Genomic DNA, 20,319 nt, shown 5'->3' on the forward strand with positions numbered 1-20,319 from the left:
TATGAACAAGATAATTGGAATCAAACTTTTCATGTAATTAGCATAACTCTTAAACTAATATAAAACATGAATATATTGACAATTATCTTTGAAATTGGATTAGTATGAACATTACCACATCAAAAACAAGTTTATAAGTTCAAAAACAGCTTAGGGTAATGTTCCTATTCCATTTTGTTGGATTAATGTCTAAGTCCATAACTATAATTGGTGAGACTTGACCCGACCTGGCATGGTCCATTTGGGTTTCATGGAATCATGCATTTGGATAGATTATAATGAGAGAAATAACACTTAAGGTTGGTTAATATATTATAAGTTCTAATATATTAATAAGATTATTTAATTAGTATTGATCAAGAATTAATCTAGGATTAATTAAGTGATCAAAAGAAGACTAATTAAATATATGGGTTGATTGTGTATATCATCCATACTTATATAGTGGGCTAATGCTCCATGGATTATCTAGTTGGCCTAAAACCCATATGATGCTTCATGGATGCACCATGGTGTTTTTGTACCCATGGATCATGGAAATGAAAGGTCATGTCAATTAGGGTTTACATGGTGTAACCCTAACTATATATGCATCTTATTCTTGACCAAAATCGGCACTAGTATCATTTTAGAGAAGGGCTAACCGATTTGAAGTGTTCTATATTTCTCTCTAGGTTATTCCAAAAGAAATTGATGTTGTGTGAACCATTTGAGGTGTCACACTTGGGGAACTAGGCACTCAATCTTCATGAAGGCAATCTACAACAAAGAGGTATGTAATTCTAACTTGATATATTCATATGAATCAATGTTATTATGCTAGTTAGGACGAATACCTTGGAAAGTTCATATTTGCATGTATAATAGAGAAAACATAGATCCAAGGTATTTAGGGTTGCATGTACACTTAGGTGTGTTAGAATGCTCAAAACCCAACAGTGGTATCAGAGCCTAGGCTTGTTTTCTTGTTATACTTGCAAAATTGGCTGAAAAATCAAGTTTTTATGTTGTCTGCTCAGCAGACTCGCCGAGTCCACTGATGGACTCGTCGAGTCCAAGACAAAATGCATCCAACTCGCCGAGTTGGTTCGTGCACTCGACAAGTTGGACCCCCAGACAACATATATTCGATTGTTTTGGCTGGAATTTGACTAGGAACATTACCCTAAGATGTTTTTAGACTTATAAACTTGTTTTTGATGTGGTAATGTTCATGCTAATCCAATTTCAAAGATAATTGTCAATAGATTCATGTTTTGTATTAGTTTAAAGTTTAGACAAATTACATGAAAAAGTTTGATTTGAATTATCGTGTTCTTATGAGTTGCTTAGATTAATAGAAAGGTTAATTGATTATGTGTTTTCAATCCATTTTAATCTAAGAGTTGATTCTAAAATGTGTTTTTGTAACTTGTCCTCAAGTTATATGAAAACTCACATTTAAGTTTTATAAAACTCATAAAAGTTGGCAATGGTTACAAAAATGAAGAGATTTGTCCTCAAGTTATGAAGGTTCAAGAGTCACTTCATTAAGTAATAAAATATGTAACCTTAATTAATTCCATAAGTTACAAAATAAAGAAAAGTTACATTCTTCAAGTTATGGAATTTGAAGAGTTTTTAATTAAAACTACTTTAAACACATAAGTTATGGAATTAATTACTTTTGAATAGTTTCAAAACTTGCCCTCAAGCTTTGGAATTTGAAAATTTTCACTTATGAATACTTTAATTCCAAGTTAGCCCTTAGAATTTTAAAAGTTAAAATTCAACCCTTATACTTTATAATATTATAAGTTAATAATATTTATATATATGTATAAGAGTAAAGTCAGTCTTACCGTTAGTAGGCCTCATTCACGAAGCCAGTCTATAAGGGGGGTATAAGGTTACTACCTATAAAATGGCAATTTAATGGGTGTCCACTCTCACCCATCACTTCCTTGACTGGTGGAGGGTCGTTAGTCGAACGGGTAGGATAAGGACTATAATTCTCCCTTCATTAAAAGTATTAATGATGAATACTAAGTAACTAAACCTTTATAAATACCCAATCTTAGTTACTTAGGAAAAAGTGAATAAGGTGCTAATCCATGAAATTACACTTTGCACTTTGTTTAATTCGTTAGTGGAGCGTGTGTGGTTAACCGGCACACTAACCTGGACTTAACAAGGTAGGCAAAGGGTAACTTAATATTTATCATAGTATCGGTGGAGCGTGTGTGGTTAACCGGCACATCAATTAAGGGGTAAATATTAAGGGCACCCAGTATATTTGCATGGTTACTTCACACCTTGTTTTGTGATCCTCGGCATCCTAGTAACAAAACCTGAAGGGTACACTCAAGATTGAAACATGCCATTGAACAGTTCAATTAATCTCAAAAGATCTAGGAGTTTCAAATCCAATTAAAACCTAATAATACATTTCGTTAATCTTGGTGGAAATCGGTGAATCGTCATTCACCTACCTTCAAATATTTTATAGCTTGGATTACGGCATCGCTCTTCTAAGTTATAAAATAGTTTTTTGGGTCCTATCCTTAATATTTCATATTGGGTTTCATATTAAGGACTTTATATCAACTATCTTGAATATCTCTCAAAAGATGTCTAGTTTAGACATCTGTGATCTTCCCAAATCTCTTGAAACAAGTTTTCCTAAATGAAGATGATATCCCATGGAAATCATACTTCTTTCACCTCCCCCAATTATTTTCCCTAACCCACAAGTTCTTGAAAAAGTTTAAGGTCACTCAAGCCCTATTGGCAAGGCAAGGTCTAGGTGTGTTCACATCTTGGAGATGAAGTCACATATTGACAAGCCGGGAGAGTTGGGTGTCAAAGTCTTGAGAAAGTTGGATGTCCAATCAATTTCTAAGTCACATAGTGAGTTCCATTGGGACTCCTATGAAACAGACTATGACAAGACCCTTATTTATCTTATCTATTTGCTAAGATCAACTTCCTAAAACTTGTGCACATTGACAATAATGACATTGGATATCCAGTAAATCTCTCTCTTCCCAATGGAAAGGGTTCGGCCATAGTCAACCCGGTTGACCAAATGGTAAAGAGAAAGGCAAAGTCTGTGATAGTCCCATGTTCCATTACCAAAGCGTCCATATGTTAAATTGCCAAAGGAAGGGGCATGGGTTGCGAATCTGCCAATTTACCTAAGGGTGTTAAAGTCAATAAGTTTGACTCTACTTCAGGTAAAGTCCACTATCTAACTCTGCTAAGTTTCTATTCTGAGATTCTTAATACATGATGTGACTGGGTCACATGGTGATCTTTTAAGAATCAAAGAAAAGTGAAGGAACTTAAAGAAAGAATATGCTGAATCTGATCGCGTAGATGGATTTCTGTCGCATAGTTTGAAGATCAGATTCTTGAGCTACTTCTTAGGAGTTATGAGATATTGCTTAGGAATAGATAACAACAAGTTTTCATATGGATTGTAAGGATAAGTTTTTCCGCAAAGTTTTAAAATAAAAGGAAATTTTGATTTTATTTATTTTATGTTTCCTTACAATTGCGTTTGTGGAAAAATTGTTGCTTATATGATTTCATTAATAGCAAGAGTGGAAATATGAAATTGATTCATTCATTTGTGGTAATGTCTAAATTTACCAAATAAGGAAAGATCCTCATCACCCAAGTTTCAATTGGACCGGAACTTGAATCATGCAAGTTGTATAGCATGATCAATGAGAACTTTCAAGCAATGCAAAAATTAAGACTAACTAATTGTTCACATGGATGTGTGAGTCAAGTAACAGACTAAGAGATCGAGTACACATTCTTGTGCACTGGTTAAGTCCACCACAAAAGATCGATAATACTATTCATCATAATTTACGATAGCTCAGTAAATATGGTTATACTTACACGTTTAAGTATAATTCTGAAACATTGGAAAAGTTTCAATGTAAGGCAGAACGAATAAGAAGAGTCGAATTAGACAGAAAGATAAAAGTTTCTCAAATCTGAAAAGATGGGAGAGTACTTTAGTATCAGTTTTTGTGATCATCTTAATGATTAAGAAACCATAGCACAATTAGTTCTCTAAGGAAATCTTAGTGCATTCTTATGACTAAGAAGAGGAATCTTGAATTGTTGAAATGGTTAAATCAAGAAGATGAGTCATACTTCGTTCCAATACAAGTCTTAGAGTCATACTCCAACATTGTAACTTGAGTGATATGTCTTAGAGAAGGTTTAAAACACATGTCAAATGTAAGAGTAAAAGTTTTCTACTCTTGTACGTTTGAAATTGGTAAGTTGTGACGTTTTGGATAAAACAAAGACCAACTAAGGCCAATTGTGTGAAGTGTTTCTCTTGATTAGAATCCACACTATCTCTTGAATATCTGACAAGAAAGTCTTATATGTAAAGAGGACAGTGGGAGTCTTAAAGGTCTTGAAAGTCTCAAGAACTAATCAAGAATAAAACCTGAAGTTCTTCACTAGCACACGGCTTGAGGTTTATAACCTATCGTGTTGACATATTTTGTGCCTATTCCAATTAAAGATGGCTTTGCATATGAGTTCTTAGAGTTCTCAATTGGTTGCACAGCAACTTGGAAGTAATGGCAGGCCCTTGAGCTGCCAGGTGGCAAGAAATTAAGATTGAGTACAGTCCATATGAGTTTGGATTTGTCATTATCCTTGTCTTGTGACTATGGTTTTAACAATTCACATGGATAAGAACACATACACCATTAAATTTAAGTGTCATAAGGTTTCTCTCCGATTCATGAAAATGATGGTGAGGAAACACTTTCACTAAGTAGATTTTAGTTAGATAGCAATTATGATATTTGCATTCTCAAAGTTATTAGTGGAGCGTGTGTGGTTTACCGGCACACTAACATGGACTTGTAAGAAGTGGCAAAGGTCTAAACAATCAAGACTATGATTATGGCATCCCTTTTCATAGCTCTTAAAATTGTTTAGACACACCTATGAGCTATCTAAGATAAGGTGTATGATTATCATAAAGTTTTATAAAAGCAATATAGTATCAGAAATCTGAACTTTGGTAAGAAAGCCAATAAAGTATTGATTTCTAGAAGTCCAGCTGATTTTTGAGTACATGTCAAAGCTAGTGGGAGAATAAGTGTTATGCTAATAATCATCATGTTAGTGGGAGCATGATAATTATGATAAGTATTGTAAGTTAGCAATGTTAATTATAGAAAACAAAAAGTTTCAATTGGGAAAGAGTTATTTTGCTATAATTAAGGGAGAGGAAATTATACTTCATCTCAAATCTAAAAGCTTAGATTGAGGTTTTAATCGTATTTAGTCAAGCATATATATATGAATTTCATGTTGGAATGGCTCAACATAAGGAAATGCTGTATATGGGTCCATTATTTGCGTTCTAAAATTCGATTATGATTACGACATTCCTTTTCATAATCTGAATTATGAGAACCTCGCAAATAGAAATGTAAACGTTATAGCAAAAGACTGATTTAGTCTTTATGTGAGACATCATGAATCGTGTCCCATATGCTTCGGATATAGGATCGATTACATGTGCTATATTCATCCTTTCTAAAATTTTCCAAATGCCTAGGGCATTAAGAAGGGAAAAGGTCTAGAATTGGATATGACTAAAAGGATTAAACAATTATCGAGGACAATCTAAGGTTTACCAAAGATTGGTTGCTCAAGGACAGTTAGAAGTATAGTGATAATTCTAGAAGGACCATATTGACATAATCTGTAAGGAGGCAACTCTTGCTTAGAAGTGATAGTCAAAATGGAATCTGGAAGTGTTTCAAGGTTAGAAATTATTCAATCTGTGTAAGATTAGGAAACTTTATGCAAGAAAGATATTTCCAAGGGGCTGGTCTCCTTTGGAATGGTCTGTAATGGTTGATGTCAAGTCTTTCTGACTTTGTGCATAATCATTACAATTGGATCAATGCATACAAGTTTAGAATCTAACAGATTTCAGTAAATGGCATGAATTTGGAATTCTTGCAATTGCAGTAAGGATTTGGGACTGTGAAAAGAGGATCATTGGAGTTATGTTTAATTGATCTATTTCACAAAGTAAAGATCATAGGCAAACATAGTATGCATACTTGGTGTATGGCATGACTAGTGTTTAGAAAACATATGTACATGCTTGGAGCATGGGACAGCTATTGTTTTAAATTCAAGAATAAAGTTGATAGCTGAAACAGTATAAAATGAATAATGTGTAATCATATGGTGATAAATAAAAGGTGTTTTATTTATATTCATAAGTTCTGAGACCATATTGGATTCAATTATTCTTGTGTTTCATTTTGCATGTTTTGACTTCTTGAATAAACTAGGTTATTCTTCTGGAATGACTAAGTTATTCAAACCATCCACAGTCGGTCGTATGTTGGAAGTAGATATGAATCAAGACTGTCATGGGTTGGCTTGTACAGGTCTAAGATGTTGGACAAAGGGCTACAACAATCATGAGTGCTCATAAGTTTTGAGTATTGGATTCAACCCGTGCTCATTGGAATCACTTCATGGATTTTATCACGAGTGATCATGAGATGATAATATCTTATATTCTTCAAACCTAGAGATATGAGTTGTTACTATGAGTTGGTTATACATTTAATGCACGAAAATGCATTCGGTAACTCGAAATTATAAAACGTGCCTTTATGTATGATTCAACAAGTAGTAGAACAAGCCATATGTGTCGAAGTTTATCAATTCCTTTTACCTTCGAGATAAAAGCGATATCTGTGGGCCCCTCGATGATTTGATGATGACAAATGGAAGTGCTCGGCCGGGCCAGGACTAACTTGATTTGTTCAATTAGTCAGTCGTCATAAATCGGAAATCGGGAAACAACAAATGGACAGAGAGAATGATTATAATCCATGTCTCAGTCCATATGATATCTAGAATGGAGGAATATATGATCCCTTATCTAATGGACAAGTCATTGACAAAGGTCAGAGTTCATCTACAAGGTCAGAGTTCGACAGAAGCTTTTGAGAGCTATGATTGCCAGTCGGTTCTTGAAGTCATACGCAATAATACTTTTAGAGTTATCCAAGTGAGATACTGTTGGATTAATGTCTAAGTCCATAACTATCTTGGTGAGACTTGACCCGACCCGGCATGGTCCATTTGGGTTGCATGGCATCATGCATTTGGATAGACTATAATGAGAGAAATAACACTTAAGGTTGGTTAATATATTATAAGTTCTAATATATTAATAAGATTATTTAATTATTATTGATCAAGAATTAATCTAGGATTAATTAAGTGATCAAAAGAAGACTAATTAAATATATGGGTTGATTGTGTAAATCATCCATACTTATATAGTAGGCTAATGCTCCATGGATTATCTAGTTGGGCAAAATCCCATATGATGCTTCATGGATGCTCCATGGTGTTTTTATGCCCATGGATCATGGAAATGAAAGGCCATGTCAATTAGGGTTTACATGGTGTAACCCTAACTATATATGCATCTTATTCTTGACCAAAATCGGCACTAGTATCATTCTAGAGAAGGGATAACCAATTTCAAGTGTTCTACATTTCTCTCAAGGTTATTCCAAAAGCAATTGATGTTGTGTGAACCATTTGAGATATCACTCTTGGGGCACTAGGCACTCAAGCTTCATGAAGGCAATCTACATCAAAGAGGTATGTAATTCTAACTTGATATATTCATATGAATCAATGTTATTATGCTAGTTAGGATGAATACCTTGGAAAGTTCATATTTGCATGTATAATAGAGAAAACATAGATCCAAGGTATTTAGGGTTGCATGTACACTTAGGAGTGTTAGAATGCTCAAAACCCAACACATTTCTAGCCAAAAAAAACTCCAAAATATGCTTTCTAGGGCTCCTACTCGTCGAGTGTATCAACCTAATCGACGAGTAGGATGATTTTTTTCATGGACTCGGCGATTTCATCACTGGACTTGGCGATTCCAGTGCCCAGAAAGCCAGAAAATCGATTTTTTCAGCACTTTGCATCAAGTATAATTGAAAACAAGCCTAGGCTTTGATACCACTGTTGGATTTTGAGCATTCTAACACTCCTAAGTGTACATGCTACCCTAAATACCTTGGATCTATGTTTTCTCTATTATACATGCAAATATGAACTTTCCAAGGCATTCATCCTAACTAGCATAATAACATTGATTAATATGAATATATCATGTTAGAATTACATACCTCGTTGATGTAGAAAGTCTTCATGAAGCTTAAGTTCCTAGTGCCCCAAGTGTGACACCTCAAATGGTTCACACAACACCAAATACACATGGAATGACTTGAGAGAAATTGGAACACTTCATAAAATCTGCTAGCCCTTTCACACATACTCTAGTGGCCGATTTTGTCAACAATAAGATGCTTATATAGTTAGTGACAATTAGGGTGAACCCTAATTGTCATGGCTTTCAATTTCCTTGGATCCATGGGTTCAAATACACCATACAGCATCCATGGAGCATCTTATGGGTTTTAGCCCAACTTGACAATCCATGGAGCATTAGCCCACTATACAAGTATGGATGATTTAAACAATCAACCCATATATTTAATTAGTCTTATTTTGATCACTTAATGAATTCAAGATTAATTCTTGATCAATACTAATTAAATAATCTAATTAATATATTAGAACTTATAATATATTAATAAACCTTAAGTGTTATTTCTCTCATTTTAGTTTATCCAAATGCATGATTCCATGCAACCCAAATTGACCGTGTCGGGTCGGGTCAAGTCTTACCAATTATAGTTATGGAATTAAACATTAATCCAATAGTCTTCTACTTGGATAAGTCTACAACTATTATTGCAAGTATGACTTCAAGAACCGACTGGCAATCGTAGCTCTCAAAAGCTTCTGTCGAACTCTAACCTTACCGATGATCTCTGACCTTTGTCAATGACTTGTCCATTAGATAAGAGATCATATATTCCTCCATTCTAGATATCATATGGACCGAGACATGGATTATAATAATTCTCTCTGTCCATTTTTTGTTTCCCGATTGCCGATTTGTGACGACTAACTAATTGAACAAATCAAATCAGTCCAGGCCCAGCCGAGCACTTACATTTGTCGTACCCAAATCATCGAGGAGCCCACAGATATCGCTTTTATCCCAAAGGTAAAAGGAATGGATAAACTTCGACTCATATGGCTTGTTCTACTACTTGTTGAATCATACACAAAGGCACGTTTTATAACATCGAGTTACCAATGCGTTTTCGTGCAATCAATGTATAACCCACTCATAGTAACAACTCATATCTCTAGGTTTGAAGAAGATAAGATATTATCATCTCATGATCACTCGTGATAAAATCCATGAAGTGATTCAAATGAGTGTGGGTTGAATCCAGTACTCAGAACTTATGAGCACTCATGAATGTTGTAGCACCTCTTGGCTATGTCCCATACCTTGGACATCTACATACCAATTCATGACAGTCTTGCCTTAATACTTACTTCCAACGTATTATTGACTGTGGATGGTTTGAATAACTTAGTCATTCAGGAATAACGACCTAGTTATTCTGGAAGTCAAAACATGCAAAATGAAACACAAAAATAATTGAATCTAGTATGGTATCCAAACGTACGAATATAAATAGAACACTTTTTATTTATCACCATACTGATTACTCATTATTCATTGTTTCGGTTTTATCAACTTTATACTTGAATTAAAAACACTAGTTCTCCCATGCTACAAGCATGTGCACTATGTTCTTCTAAACAATAGTTATGCCATACACCAAGTATGCATACTAAATTTGTCTATGATTTTTACTTTGTGAACTAGATCGATTGAAGATAACTTCAATGATTGTCTTTTCACACTCCCAAGTCCTTATCGAAAAATGTAAGAATTCCAAATTCCTATCATTTACCGAAGTCTGTTAGATTTTAAACTTATATGCATTGATACTCTTGTAATGATTATGCACAAAGTCACAAAGACTTTTCAACATACATTACAGAGTATTCCAATGGAGATCAACTCCATGGAAACATCTTTCTTGCATTAAGTTTTTCTAATCTTACACAGATTGAATAGTTTCTAACCTTGTCACATTTCCAAATTCCATTTTGACTATCACTTCTGAACAAGAGTTGCCTCCTTACAAATTATGTCAATATGGTCCATCCAGAATTAACATTATACTTCCAACTGTCCTTGAACAACCAATCTTTGGTAAACCTTAGATTGTCCTCGACAATTGCTTAATCATTTTAGTCATATCCAATTCTCACAAGTCCTTGTTAGTGTGCTGGTTAACCACACATGCTCCACTAACGAATTTGAGAATGCAAATATTAAAATTGCTATCTAGTTAAAATCTACTTAGTGAAGGTGTTTACTCACCATTATTTTCATGAAATCGGAGAGACCCCTTATACCACTTAGATTTAATGGTGTATGTGTTCTTATCCTTGTGAATTGTCAAAACCATAGTCACAAGACAAGAATATTGACAAATCCAAACTCATATGGACTGAACTCAATCTTAATTTCTTGCCATCTGGCAGCTCAAGGGCCTGTCATTGCTTCCAAGTTGTTGTGCAACCAATTGAGAACTCTAAGAACTCGTATGCAAAGCCAACTTTAATTGGAATGGGCACAGAATATGTCAACACGATAGGTTATAAACCTCAAGTAGTGTGCTATTAAAGAACTTCAGGTTTTATTCTTGATTAGTTCTTGAGACTTTCAAGACCTTTAAGACTCCCACTGTCCTCTTGACATATAAGACTTTCTTGTCAGATATTCAAGAGATAGTGTGGATTATAAACAAGACAAACACTTCACACAATTGGCCTTAGTTGGTGTTTGTTTTATCCAACACATCGCAACTTACCAATTTCAAATGTACAATTGTAGAAAACTTTTACTCTTACATTTGACAAGTGTTTTAAACCTTCTTTAAGACATGTCACTCAAGTTACAATCTTAGACTATAACGCTAAGAATTGTTTTTGAATGAAGTATGAATCATCTTCTTGATTTAATCACTTCAACTACTCATAACTCCTCTTCTTAACTATTAGAATGCACTTAGAGGATTAATTGTGATAAGGTCTCAAAATCATTAAGATGGTTTCAAAACATGATACTAAAGTACTCTCCCGTCTTTTCAGATTTGAGAAAATTTTACCTTTCTACCTAAGCTGATTATTCTTATTCGCTCTGCCATACATTGGAACCTTTTCCAATGTCTCAGAATTACACTTAAGCTTGTAAGTATAACCATATTTACTAAGCTATAGTAAATTATGACGAATAGTCTTATCGATCGTTTGTGGTGGACTTAACCAGTGCACAAGAATGTGTACTCGATCCCTTAGTCCTTTACTTTACTCACACATCCATGTGAACAAGTAGTTAGTCTTAATTTTTCCAATTCTTGAAAGTTCTCATCCATCATGTTATACAACATGCATGATTCCAAGTCTCGGTCCTATTGAAACCTTGGGTGACGAGAATCTTTCCTTATTTAGTAAATTTAGACATTACCACAAATGAAAGAATCAAATTCACTTTCCAATATTGTTATCAGTGGAATCTTATAAGCAACAATTTTTCACAAACGCCATTGTAAGGATACATAAAAGAACTAAAATGAAAAGATTTACCTTTTTATTTTAAAACTTTGTGGAAAAACTTATCCTTACAATGTTGGATTAGTGTCTAAGGCTGTAACTATATTTGGTAAGTACTTGACCCGATTATGCATGGTCCTTTTGGGTTGCCTTCACCATAGCAACTTGACAGGATGATTTGTTAAGAGAGAAGAGATATTATTGTTTATATATTATGAGAATAATATATTAAAGGAATAATATTGTTATTTGATTAATATAAGTCATATATTAATTAAGAATTAATTTGGTGACTTAAAGAGGTTAATTGAATGAAGGGGCATAAACTGTCAAATGTGTGATAGTTGTGTTTTGGGCTATGTATCCTTATGGATAAGAGGGTGGACGAAATTTAGGGTTTGGGAACCTTAAAATCGTCCAAGCCTAGTATCTAGGAGGATCTTGGATTGCTTAGGGCCTAGGTTATTCAATTAGGGTTAAAGGTGAAACCCTAGTAGCTCATAGTATAAATAGGACCCTAGGGTGAGGGAAATCGGCACTCATGCAAGGCAAGAAACCCTAGGGCCAATTTTTCACCCTCCTCTTTCTCTCTCAAATCATCTTCTTGCTAGTTGGTGTTTGTAAGCCATTAGAGGAGTGACAATTGTGACTCTAAGCTCCAAGAAGAAGAAGTATCAAGCAAGTAATCCAAGGTATTGTTCTAGATCCAATTTCATATTGTTAGATTCAATTGTTTACATTAGATCTAGTATTGTAAGTCTTGGATTCAATGCATGTTCAATTAGATAAACCTAGATCCAAGCAATTAGGGTTTGTATGTGCACATAGGAAAGTTTTTGTTGCTCAAACCCATCATACAATCCATATGAAAACTTGTTGTTATCTATTCCTAAGCAGTATATATCATAACTCATAAGTAACAGCCCAAAAATTCTGATCACCGAACCATGCGAGTGAAATCCATCTTCACGATCCGAATCTGCATATACTTCTTTTAAGTTTATACACTTTTCCTTTGATTCTTAACCATGAACATGTGACCCAGTCACATCATGTAATAAGAATCTCCAAGTAAGAACTTAATAGAGTTAGACAATGCACTTTACCTGAAGTAGAGTCGAACTTATTGACTTTAACATCCTTAGGTAAATTCGGCAGCTTCGCAACCAATGCCCCTTCCTTTGGCAATAGATACCTATGGACCCTTGATAATGGGACTATCTCAGACTTAGCCTTTCTCTTTACCATTTGGTCAACCGAGTTGACTATGGCTGATCACTTTCCATTGGGAAGAGAATGTTTTTCCTGAATTTCCAGTATCATCATTGTCAATGTCCATAAAGTTTTGGGAAGTCGATCTTCTAATCAAATTTGCTTCACTAGCCTTCCAAATCATTGCTGATTCAGCAGTACCAAGCAAATAGATAAGATCATTAAGGGTCTTGTCATGGTCTGTTTCATAGGTGAAAGAAGTATGATTTCCATGGGACATCATCTTCATTTAGGAAAGCTTCTTTCAAGAGATTTGGGAAGATCATAATTGTCTAAACTAGACATCTTTTGGGAGATATTCAAGATAGTTGATTTAAAGTCCCTAATATAGCACCCAATATGAAATATTAAGGCTAGGACCCAACATAATACTTTTATAACTTGGAAGAGGGATGCCGTAATCCAAGCTATAAAATATTTGAAGGTAGGTGAATGACGATTCCCCAATTTCCACCAAGATAAACAAAATGTATTATTAGGTTTTAATTGGTTTTGAAACTCCTAGATTCTTTTGAGATTCATTGACTTTTCAATGAAATGTTTCAATCTCGAGTGTGTCCTTCGGGTTTTGTGACTGGTATGCCGAGGATCACAAAACAAGGTGTGAAGTAAGTAAGTAACCATGCAAATTACTTGGTACTCTTAAGTGTTTACCCCTCAATCGATGTGTCGGTTAACCACACACGCTCAATCGATATTATGATAAACATTAAGTTACCCTTTTCCTACCTTGTTAAATACGAGTTAGTGTGCCGGTTAACCACACACGCTCCACTACCCGACTTAAACGAAGTGCAAAGGGTGATTTAATGGGTTAGCACCTTATTCACATTTTCCTAAGTAAATAAGATTGGGTATTTATAAAAGGTTTAGTTATTTAGTATTTATCATTAATACTTTTAATGAAGGGAGAATTATAGTCCTTGTCCTACCTGTTCGGCTAACGACCCTCCACCAGTCAACGAAGCGGTGGGTGAGAGTGGACACCCATTAAGCTGCCATTTTATAGGCAACAACCTTATACCACACTTATAGACCGGCTTCGTGAATGAGGCCTACTAATGGTAAGACTGACTTGCTCTTACACACACACACACACACACACATATATATATATATATATATATATATATATATATATTATTAACTTATAATATTATAAAGTATAAGGGTTGAATTTTAACTTTTAAAATTCTAAGGGCTTAACTTGGAATTAAAGTATTCATAAGAGAAAACTTTTCAAATTCCAAAACATGAGGGCAAGTTTTGAAAATATTCAAAACTAATTAATTCCATAACTTATGTGTTTAAAGTAGTTTTAATTAAAAAAAGTCTTCAAGTTCCATAACTTGGGGACAAGTTACAGAAGACTTTTGTGACAACCTAAGTTGCTCCGTTACATTTCCCCGTTACTGTTAACGGAATATTCCACTGTATAAAAGTTCCGTTAATTAGAGGTCGTCAATTTAATAAACATCCCAATTGTTTACATTTAAAATGTCATTAAGTCGTGATAAAAGGAAATGAAACATAGGACACACATTTCCATTTAAATGGAAAAGCTAGTTTTTATGATTACGACCACTAAATCGGGTGCGACCAAAAGCTCCGTTTAACGGCAGTATTGGGTAGAATTCCACCGAGCCCCGACTCAAAACCCTATATAAGGGTGAGTGGAGTCCATTGAGAATTTTTACACTCTCTCTCTACACTCTCTCTCTAGACCCGTTTTCTCCTCGAATCCGCAACCAAACGCTTCCCAATTGTAAGTCTCCTTACCCTAGCTTGTTCCAAACATATTGGCTTGTGTTTATACCTCAAAAATCATCCAAGAAGGCATGGAATAAGGAGTTTACGGCCCAGGAACACTCTAGGGCCGTAAACCCCTAAAATGATGCCAAACTTGTCTTTAAACTCATCCTTAAGCTTGGAAACTAATTGAGGACCTAGCCTTGGAGTGTTTGATCATTTAAAGCACTCAAAATGAGGCATAAAAGAGAGTTTATGGCCCAAGCACATGCTTAGGCCGTAAACACCTCTAAACCTTGCAAAAGTGCCCCAAAAACACTCCAAAATCACCCTTAGGCTTCATACATAATCTAGGGGCTTAGTATTTGGGGCTTGGATCAATTAAACACAACAAATTGATGGGTCAAAAGGAGTTTACGGCCCAGGCATGTACCAGGTCCGTAAACACCCTTAAACATGCCCAAAACATTGATTTAATCCCCCAAAATGGCATCACACTTCATTATAAATTACTAGCAAGACATTAGGGGCTTAAAACTTCACTTAACTCAAAGAATGAGAGTTTACGGCCGTAAACTCCCTTAGGAGTTGTCCCTAGGCCGTAAACTCCTATAAGGTTCCCTTAGAAGCCTTAAACCCACTCATGCCTTTTATGAAAAGTGCTTAGAAAAATACCATGAACAAGCTAGAAGCATAAAACACCCAAGAATAAGTCCCTAGGAGTTTACGGTCGTAAACTCCCTTGAATTGGGCCGTAAACTCCAAGTTGGTCCATATAGGTACTTTAAACCCATTCACACACTTGATATTTGAGTTTAGCAAAATTCCACAATTGATATGAGACACTTTAGCACCCTAGAACACCCTCACCATGAGTTTACGGCCGTAAACTCATGGTGAGTAGACCCTGGGCCGTAAACTAGGTATTAAGGGCTTACTCTTGGAGAGTAAACTCCATTCCTTAGCCATACACACCCTTAAACGCTACCCGGGACACCCAAACACTTAGCCAAAGTGTTTTCCGCTCCTGTGAGCGCGTATATTTGTTTAATTAGTATTAAATATGCTAATTGTATGTGAACATATGTTATCATATGTTAAATAGGTCATTGTGTGTGTTCAAGTCCTTACGTGACACCGAACGCCCAAACGGCACCTTCGTCGGACCTACTTACACCAGGCGAGTTCATACCCCTGAATGAACCTTTTAAATGTTTTAACATGTTTTATAGGGGGGGGGGGGGGAATACAAGTTAAACATGCTAGTTATCATATCAATCACATGTGATTGATAACCTGCATGCACCAGATTTTACCGCACTGTACACTGTTTTACCGAGTAGGACACTAGAATGGTTTTCAAAAAGGTTTTCAATTGTTTCAAAACTCTTACTTATACTGTTTTAACAAGATTCATTCTAAACTGGTTTATGAAAGATTTTCTAAGGTTTTCAAACATATTTTACAAAAGAATACAATTTGTGATTTTCTCTGGACATAAAGGTTTTTCATCAAAGATTCCCTTTTTCGAAGTATACTTTACTTGTTAAATACGACTACTTCGCTTATACTTATTTTATACTCCTACTCTGTAAAGCTTTCACTTATACTTGAAGTCACTTGTACCTGATGGACGTTTATACTTATCCACATTTTTACTTAGAGATACGATTCTACTTCGCTTATACTTGAGATCGACTCTACTCCACTTATACCCGATACGCTCTTGCTTCACTTATTGTCGTCTCTACTTCGTGAAACGCTTATACTTGTTCGACACTTCTACTTCACTTGCGACCGCTTCTACTTCACTTGTTAGACACTACTACTTCACAAAGATCACTTCTACTTGATTCACACTCAGTCGTAGTTAGATGTATGTCTGTGCTTATATAGGTACATATAAGTAATGGTTGAAAGACTTAGGAAGGCTCGTCTGTCCTATTTCCTTTTCTTTGTTGAGATGTGGTCTGGTGGGATCGGATGGCCGTCCGAAGGTCGTTTGACTCATTAGTTATATATTATGTATATGAGTATGGAATTCTCTAGTCAGTTCAGTAAGGAGTCTCTATCTCTAGTCTACACTTACATTACAGACCCACTATTGGGAAGTCTCTACCTCTAGTTTAGCACTTACACACTACCCACTATTTGGAAGTCTCTTCCCACTATTTGGGATGCATCTTCAGGACACGGCCTTCTCCATCGTCTAGTTGGTAACCAGAGTCTCCTGTAGGGAGAGCGGACATTGTGTGTATAGATCTATACGGGATTGACAACCCCGCACCCAGACTGCTAGCTACAGTCCCGGCCTACCAAGCCAACGGGTGACAAATGTCACATTATAGACGCTTGTAGGGCGTCTGGAACACTAGTCAGTATGGTTACGAGTATCCCAGATTACCTTATAATTCATGGCTTTAAGGTAACGGTATTTCACCGGCAATCTACACTGTATGCTGGTAACTCATTTTCAGAGTCACACTGTTTTGACCTTACAAGACATGTCTTTCATTTGATATTGTCTGGGGTCTGTGTTTCACTGTTTTGACCTTACGAGATGTATCTTTCATTTGATACTGTCGGGGGCCTGTCTTTCACTATTTTGACCTTACAAGACGTATCTTTCATTTGATACTGTCTGGGGTCTGTCTTTCACTGTTTTGACCTTACAAGACGTATCTTTCATTTGATACTGTCTGGGGTCTGTCTTTCACTGTTTTGACCTTACAAGACGTATCTTTCATTTGATACTGTCTGCGATCTGTCTTTCACCATTTTGACCTTACAAGACGTGTCTTTCATTTGATACTGTATGGGGTCTGTCTTTCACTCTTTTGACCTTACAAGACGTATCTTTCATTTGATACTGTCTGGGGTCTATCTTTCACTATTTTAGACCTCACCAGCTATACCTTTCATTTGGTACTTTCTGGGGTCTGAGTCTCTACTTATTAGACTGAACCAGGCGTGTCGTTAGTTCGATATTCTCCTGTAGTCTATGATTCCTTGCCTTAGTCAGCAGTCCTCACTGCTAAGGCATATGTTATTCCCTGATGTCGTTTGCTTTCCTCAATAATCAAATTCAGTATTTTGATAATGATAGCAATTTAGGGAAAACTACTTTTTACCACATAACACTGACCAGTCTTTGTAGAAGGCTGCTTTTATTAAAGAAAATATAGGATTTTCTGGAAAGAACTCTAATACACAGAAAACACTTAAACTACTACTTATTAAAGTTATTTGATTGAAACGTCACTAAATACTTATGAACTCACCAGCATTTGTAAAAATGCTGATACTCGCTTTTCAAATAACTTGTATTCTCAGGTCAGCAATTAGACAGGTACATCCCCGGAGCTGTTGATGAAGATAGCTTAGTACCATGCTGTTCTTATTATATTTGTTTGTACACGTTAATATGTTGTAATGTAAACCATGTAAAACTATTACTATTAATGCAATGTTTTGTTGTACTTTGATTACTATAATGCATGTGTTTTGATACTTGACATGACGTCATCCACCCCAGAACGTTTCCGCCGTTCCGGTTTTGAGGTGTGACAGATTGGTATCAGAGCATTGTTTATAGTGAGCTAAGTATATCAATTCATAAAAGATATACAACCTATAAACACAAAGGGATAAAACACTCTGACCAAGAATTTTACTTTAAAATATAACCATATTTTACCAAAGTATAATAACATCCAGAATCTAAACACTTGTACAAAAGTATCACAAGAAGAACAATCATAAAAGTCTTCGGATGTTGAACCCTACAGTCAAACCTGGGCAGTTATGTAATCGTAAGCTAGAATAAATGTAACCTGATCAACTACATTTATTCGAGATGCGATGAACGTGTGCTCGGGAGTGATAGTGGTGTGCAACAGGTCTGAAACTTACCAACTAGGATTGTTAGAGCCAAACATAAAGTTAAAATACCATAGGAGTATTTTAGAACGCTAAATGATTCACACTAATCCCATAATTCATATTCAGAAGATAAGAAAACAAACAAGAATTAAAATACCATAGGGGTATTTTAGGAATCATAAACAACCTTGCGTGAATAACTAAAAAGATCCCTATTGATATACCTACAACTACAGAGTAGGGATGAGCATATGACCCGTTGGACCGGACCGGACCGGAAAAAAACCGGGACCGAACCCGGACCGGACCGAATATACATATTAATGGGCCGGTTTTCGGGTTTTGTTTTTACCGCTAATCGGGTTTCGGGTTTGGACCGGACCGTACCCGGAATACGGGATTTAACCCGGACCGGACCGAAAAAAAATTTCTCCTTAAAATATATAGATAAGGATATTGAATTATTAGTTAATGTTATATATAACATTATGTATAAAACTTGATGTTTTTATTGTAACATTATTTATAGATCTTGATCAACGTTTGTTCCTATCACTTTACAAGAAAATATGTATTTAGCATGCTATTTTTTGTTCAAACATGCAAAAAAAACATGCATTTTTTTATAAAAAGTGTAGTTTTTGTGCTAAATAGTGTAATTTTTATTTGTTCCAAATGTTAATAAGGTTTGTATTTTTTTGTAGACACCACATTTGCACGTGATTTAAGTAAAGTCCCGCATTGTACCAATTTCAAAGCCTAGTTCGGTCCAAAACCCGAAACCCGGTTTAGTACCCGAGACCGGACCGGACCGAACCCAAACCCGTACATCCAAAAACGGTCCGGTTTTCGGGTAAGAAAATTCACGATTTTCGGTCTTCGGGTTTTCGGTCTTCGGGACAGTCTGGTCCGGGTTTGACCCGTTGCTCATCCCTACTACAGAGGGTATACTCCCAAGGTTATATATAATAAGGATCCCACAGGCTAAGAATGTGTGGTTTCGCCCTATTTCCTTTTCCTTGTTTGGATGTGGATCTAGAGTAGTATCACATATTCGAAGGCCTATCAGATCTAAGTTATATATGATTTGTATACCCTGTGTAATCGTAGCAGGACTCGATATGGATCATCTAGTGAAATGTTAATAATCTCTTAGGATTCTTTAGACATTTCCATTCTCGCGCGAACCCTGTAGACAACCCTACCCACTTCAGTGCATAACAGAAGAGTTGAATTCGACCTCGAAGAGGTTCATTGAGAAGATTTCCTGTTCGGAAATAAATGAACTGAGTCGAGACTATTGAATGCACCAAGTGCCCATATTCTTTTAGGGACATCGGTGAGGAATTCGCCTAAACTTCGGAGATTCCCAGTCATCCATCATGAAGTGATGACACCCAGAGTTGGAATCAGAAGGAAGGCGGAGTAGAAATTCAATATGTCCATACGAGAAGAGAACCCTAGGAAACTACCCGAAGGAAACGAACGCCGATTCCAGTCAAAGATGCAAGGCAGACCAAGGGAGCCAGTACATGGAACCCGGGAATTGTCTTTTCCTCGTGTTCCTCATGCTAATACACCCATAAAATAATACAATTTAGTGAGTTAGTGGTTACACTACTCACGCAATGTGTTAGGTAAATCGTTGATTCCCGTTGACAGACACACAATTAGGGCGGGTCCCCGCACCTTATTGAGAGTGCTTAGCCATAAAAGGTAACTTAGTAGGAACGACTCGCATCTTATGGCCTTTTCCGATACTCATACTCCTAC

Source organism: Lactuca sativa, chromosome 4, assembly GCF_002870075.4.
Source record: "Lactuca sativa cultivar Salinas chromosome 4, Lsat_Salinas_v11, whole genome shotgun sequence".
In the NCBI taxonomy this organism is placed as follows: Eukaryota; Viridiplantae; Streptophyta; class Magnoliopsida; order Asterales; family Asteraceae; genus Lactuca; species Lactuca sativa.